Raw genomic sequence first — 7,030 nt, 5'->3', positions numbered from 1 at the left:
ATTCAGCTGTATGTCAAGCAAATAATTTATCAATATAGAACCCTTGACAACAAATGACTATTTTCAAAACTGAACACACTAGTGAAAAAAATAAATAAATAAATAAATAAATAAATACATAATAAAATGAAAAACTGTGTTGTCAATATTTATGTGTAGCCTAAGCAGGAATTTAAGATTAGCTAGTTTAAATATTTGATTATATATGCTTGTTTCCTTGATTGCTAGATATCAGAATTAAAAATGCAGTTTGGATCTTGTTTAATGTAAAAGTATAAGTACATAGTACAGTTTATTAGTGTGTGTGTGTGTGTGTGTGTGTGTGTGTGTGTGTGTGTGTGTGTGTGTGTGTGTGTGTGTTTTGCATGTTGATATATATATGTATATATATATATATATATATATATATATATATATATTTGTGTGTGTGGACATGTATGTATGTGCGTGTGCGAGTATGTGTGCATTGTGGGTATGTGCATGCATGCATCTGTGTGTTTGTGTGGGTGTGTGTGTATATGTGTGCACATGTTTTGCATGTTAATATATGTATAACAAAACAAAAAAAAAAAAAAATCTTGCTTTTTTCCCACTTTTCTGAGATTTAAAAAAGTTCAGTTACAGACTTGCTGTTCTTGAACTGTTTGTAAGTTTCTTGGAGGCCATTTTTTGCTTGGGCTAAAGGCAAGTCTCTCTGTTGATCAGTGGCAGTGAAAAACATTGAGTAGCCTGCCTGCCCCTGTGGGAGTGGTTACTGACTTGAAACTGTAGTTTTACTGGCCATTTTGGGTCAATTCCAAACTCCTTCACCTTCCTCTCTTAAAACCCTCTTTTGCTCGGTTTTGCATGCTTTTGTGCATAGCACAACAGCGGGCAGCACCGCCTAATTGGGTTTAAACTATTCCTGGCTCCACAAAGTCTGCTCTTCACTTTTTCCCTTAGAACTGCTCTATCTCTCAATTTAAACACCATATTCTCATTCTAAGGCCCTTCACTGGTCCAATTAAGTAATCCTACAAGTTAGCACTATTAAACCATAAGCACTACTTACTCTTATACTCTCTACAATTACCCTGTCCTCTATTGGTCCATCTTAAATTCAGTTTCCCTATATTACTCTAGCATGTCCAAAGGTCAGTCAATGGTTTCCTCTCCAGTCCAGCTGGTGAATCTAGGAATTTTGAGGCAGTGTTACAACTGTCTCATGTACACGGACAACCCTCTCCTCCTCCAAACAGGTTCAAATATATGTGAGAGATGCAACTATTTAGCCAAACTGGAGGCTGAGCTCTCTCATCTCAAAACTGGTGTAACCAGTCAGGAGGAGAAGGTAACCTCACACAACACAATTCCAGTGTCACATAGTCCCACCACATCAGCGAACCAAACACATAAATACACAAAAACATACTCGGAGGCTCTAAATAAAAATCTACCTAAGCAACAGAGACCTCCAAAGCAGACATCCAAGCAAACGCTACCTCAAAACAAAACACGCACAACACATAGGCCACAAAGTCAGTGTGCCAAGCAGCCACAGCCCTTAAGGCTGAATAACACACCTGATACTCTTGTAATAGGTGACTCTATTGTCAGACACACTGACGTCCCACTCACCAGGCTGAATAAAGAGAAGGTCATGGTGAGCTGCCTGTTGGGTACTAGGATCCGCCACATAACGCAAGCACTCAGGTCACTCCAAAGCAAATACAAATATGACTCAGTCATTGTACATGCTGGTGTGAATGACCTGAGACGTACCTCCCTGGACTACATGAAAAGAGACATAGAGGAGCTCTCTGATCATGTAGCCCAGGCTGGTATGACCCTGACCTTGAGCAGCATTTTACCCTCACCTAGAATGATGCCACAGTACAAAGACAAAATGATCGATTTTAACAATTGGCTAAAATTTTGGTGTCATTCAAAGGGGATCCAGTGTCTGTCAGCCTGGGATGACATGCTCGACAAGCCATGTTGCTTCGCTAGGGACGGCTTGCACCTGTCACCACTGGGCTTTCGGATATTGGCAAAGGCTCTTGCCACCCCCATAGTGCCTTTTTTAGGCAAGGCTCAAAAGTCAAACCCACCGCCATAGACAGCACAAGGAACAAGAAACTAAGGGTAATGCTGCTTAACGCCAGAAGTGTTAACCTCAAGATGCATGCACTCAAAGCTCTCCTCAGTATGGAGAACATCGATATCTGTGCAGTGACAGAAACCTGGTTCAAGGCTCCAGAGAGCACCCCAGCACTACCAGGCTATACCTCATGTCATGCTTTTCGGCCCCAAAACCCAGACCAAACCACAAAAGGAGGGGGAGTTTCCATATTTATCAAGGATATCCACACCTCCAGGTTAGTGGCATTGCACGAAGTATCGGAGACCATCCATGTGCAACTAACAGTGGGCAAGACTGCTTTTCAGTTTATACCATCCTACAGACCACCCTCTCAAAGTCAGGAATCCCACTCAGCTTTCCTGAAAACATTGGAGAACATGAAGATCTCTCCGAACACCATTATATTGGGTGACTTCAACTACCCAAACATTGACTGGGAGCACTGCTCAAGCCCCAGCACCTTAGCCCAAAGGTTTCTGGAAATTATAAACTCAAATGCTATGGAACAACTAGTCACCACTCCCACAAGAGGGGACAACATACTAGACCTGATAATTACCAACATGGGGACTCTATGCTCCACACCAGAAGTATATCCCTCATTGGTAAGATCAGACCATAAATTAATTTCACTGGATGTCCACATCCCGACCCCACCCCCAGCCCAGAAAACCACAGTGAAAAACTTCTCAAAAGCGAACTTCTCACTTCTCAAAACCAAAGTGGAATCCTTCAAGGCCCCAGGGCCAGTGGAAACTACGGCCCAAACTGCAGAATCCTATATAAACGCATTCTACGGACATCTCCAGGAATGCATGGATCATGTTATCCCAAACAAAACCAAGACCCAATCATCCAAAGGCAGGCATCCAGTCTGGTGGACCCCTGCCATAAATAAACTGTACAACAGAAGGAGGAAGCTACTACATGATAGAGCAAAATCCATAATAGGGAAGGCATCTCTGATCAGTACTAGCAAAAAATTACAATCCCTCATAAAATCCTCCAAGGCCAGCTTCGAGAGAAAAATTGCACAGGACACCAAAGACAATCATAAGGCTTTTTTCAGTTATGTTAGGAACCTGGGATGCAACTCCCAGACTTGTTCTGAGTTGATTCTAAACGACAAAAAATACACTGAACCCACAGACATTGCCAATATCCTGGCAGACAGGTTCAGTGCAAACTTCTCCACCCCAAAAGAGAAAGTATCTATCCCGGCAGAGGGCTGCCTCCCAAACATCCCTGATGCTCAGGTGAAGGCTGCCCTCTCCAAAGCAAAAAACACTGCTTCCATGGGACCAGATGGCGTCCCAGGTTGCGTCCTACATGAACTCCAAGAGGAACTAATCCCTCAAATAAAACAGCTATACAATCTCAGCCTCACTACAGGATATGTGCCCACAGAATGGCGTACAGCAACAGTGGTCCCACTCCACAAAGGTGGAGCCTCTACGGACCCTGGAAACTATCACCCCATAAGCCTGACTAGCTTAGTCTGCAAGGCTATGGAGAGGATCATCATGGAGCTCATAAACAAAGACATTGGGGACCTACAGACACTAGATCCTACCCAGTTTGGCTTTGTTAAGGGCAGATCCTGCCTTTTGAACCTGGTTGACTTCTTCGAAACAGTCACCAAAGCCATAGATGAAGGGAAGGTAGTCCACACAGCCTATCTGGACCTTGCAAAGGCATTTGACACAATACCCCACTCAGGCATCATAGATAAGCTATCCAGCTTAAATATAAACCCCTATGTCACAAGATGGGTCGCAAACTGGCTCAAAGACAGAACCCACAGAGTGAGAGTTGCTGGAGCCATGTCAGACTCGAAACCGGTCACAAGTGGCGTCCCACAGGGTTCTGTCCTGGGACCACTCTTGCTCGGTATATACTTTTCCGAGGTACAGGCAAACGTGGGAGGACTATGGCCTCATCACGAAGGGTTTCACATCTAGATCAAGAGAGGTAATCGTGCCCCTTTATTCATCCCTCATCAGGCCCATCATAGAATACAATGCCCCTTTTGGGATGTACCTTACCCGACACCTGCAGCAATTAGAAAGACCCCAAAAGTATCTCACGAAGAGGATCAAGGGTCTCAAACAGATGCCATATGCTGCTCGGTTAAAAAAATTCCAGCTTTACTCATTGCATACTGCCTACTTCAAGGCGATCTATGCCTGACATACAAAGCTATGTCAAATCCAGAATTAATGGACATGCTCCACCTCAGTAAATCTAAATCCCTTAGAGCCACACGCTCGAGGGACTTGAACCTCAGCACAGAAATAAATAGAACTTGCTGGAGGGACAGGTTCATAACCCAGAGGCTCCCTTCGCTCTGGAATAGAATTCCAGTTCATGTGAGGCAGAGCACCTCACTTGAATCTCTTCAAGAAGAATCTCGATAGGTGGATGGGGGATCGTAGGTTTGTCCCAGGGATTACTCCCGTGTCACTATTAGACAGAGGCACAGTAAACTAAACCATAAAAAGGGCACAGTATACTCAAATCAAGGGGTGGCGTAAGCCATACAGAATCGGGCTAGGCTTATAATTGCCCCAGGGCAGATAGCCTAGTATGAACCTATGAACCTATGTATATGAGGACGTGTGTGTGTAAGAGCTGTTAGTCAGAACAAGCACATGCTATCCTGCCAACATGTAGGGGACACTGAATGGTTTGACAGTTTATAAGCTAATACTGAGTAATCACTATCAGTAATAGACAGGTAGGGATGTCAAATGTGGTGTGCTGCCCAAAATGCCAGACTCCCTTCCTGCAGCTCTGGGAGAAACAGAGAGAGAAAGAGAGACAGAGAAAGAGAGAGAGAGAATGGTAAAGTAGAAGCGACCATGTAAAGTACAGAGTAACAATTCTTTCTGAAAAATAATAGTTCACCCATCTTAAAAACTGTCCCAATTTCATGTATGCTTTTTATGTATCCTGCTTCAAGTTATAGCTTCATTTTTTTATCTCTGGCATAAAACACAGAAAAACATATTATTCCAAATGTAACCATACACTTTATACAGACTGACAAAACAGTCATGCTTTGAAGGTCGATCTATACAGCTTACCTGTATATAAATCAAAAGTATTTTTAAATCCTGGCTTACATAGTGTATGCTGCCTATTATGTTTCTGCATCTCACTAACTTTTTCTTATTACATTAATGCAGTCTCATCAAAGATGATGTCTGCTCTGCATCGGTACAGTTCCCTCCACTGGCCACTATGATTTTTGGGTGTGCATACATTCTCAACGTCTAGGGCCAAATCCACAAAAGTAAAGGACATTTAAAAGGCATGCCTCATTCACTTTGAAATTCAGTATAATAAATAAATGAAATTCTACTTAGTGTGAATTCCCCACTATGTCTTATTATTAATCCCTTCAGAATTAATTGCTTTTTAACTTGCATCTTTGCTGCTATACGATTTAGTAATATTACTGAAAACATACATTCCTTCATCTTGTATTTTGATAAACACGGTATTAACAGACATATGTGCGTATACCTTTTTCATTATATCTGACATTTCTAGAAATTAGGTCTTCCAACTCACTCCTAACAGTTGTATTGAGTCTGCTGCTACCACTGCATCCAGACTGTTTATAATTGTGCTTTTTTCCCTTGCTAAAACAGAGGCACTCCATCAAAATCAGAGATCAAAGAGCTGCATGTAAACAGCGTAGTTAATTTTTGTATTTCTTTATACATACTTTGCTGATTGGGTTAGTCCCAATACGTTAATGGTCTCTTTTCAGGGAAGACCCAAACTGGCATTCATACTGACAAGGGGAAATTTGGCAGTAATCTACAAGTGTAGTACCTCACAGTCCGTTCTGCATAGCTTGGGGCGTGTCCTTAATGACTGGCAGGAGATATCGATGCTGAGTGACAGGCATGCTAATTTAAGTGTCACATCAATGGCAACACTCAGAGTAACACCGTAATAGATGAATACTGTGTACTCCCTCAACTCCCTACACATGTTTAGTGATGCAAAGAAAAGAAATGTACATTAATATAATTAATATACTTTTCTGTAGTAAAGACATAAGAAATCACATGCAAATCCATTTAGTGATGCAAAGAAAAGAAATGTAAATTAATATAATTAATATACTTTTCTGTAGTAAAGACATAAAAAATCACATGCAAATCCATTATTTAAGAACATCAACACCTGTTTAATGCACCCCCTAGTGCCTTCAAAATCATTACTAAATGCTCAATGATATAATAAACGCGCAATACCATAGCTGTTAATATAAGAAAGGGTAGTAATCGGAACAGTAACACCTGTTTAATGCACCCCTTATGCCACAGTAAACCCTGTAACTGCTGATTTTACAGATTATTATCACCTATTCAGGTGCCGGCCAGCAGAATGGATTCTTATATTTTTCTGAATAACTTTAGCATGTTAACATTCACACCTGTTATCCTGCATTCCCTATATAAAGGATGGATGCCATTACAAAGCTTTACCTCTAAGGTAATTTTTGCTCAACCTGCAAGAACGTCTTTTCCACGCCAAAAATGAACAGAATGGATGACAGCTACCTGTCCTGCATGACTTCTTCTCTGACGTCTGTTATTACCTTTCTCCAGTTGGTTGGCATTGTGCACAAGGAGAGATGCTGCCACCTGTGTGGATCTAGGGCATTTCTGATTCAAAGTGTAGGAGCAAGATGGGAATGCTTTCTGGCACATTTTTCCATAAAAGCAGGCTGCCTCTGGACACCCTTATAGTTTCATAGGTTCATACTAGGCTATCTGCCCTAGGGCATTTATAAGCCTAGCCAGAGTGTCTTTGGCTTTCGCCACCCATTTTAAATTAATTTTGCAATTGGCCTTTTTCAAGGTTAGTATACTGTGCCTCTGTCTAACA

Source organism: Protopterus annectens, chromosome 9.part0 (genome assembly GCF_019279795.1).
Source record: "Protopterus annectens isolate FY-2018-M chromosome 9.part0, PAN1.0, whole genome shotgun sequence".
Lineage (NCBI taxonomy): Eukaryota > Metazoa > Chordata > Ceratodontiformes > Protopteridae > Protopterus > Protopterus annectens.
This window is presented reverse-complemented; position numbering follows the sequence as displayed.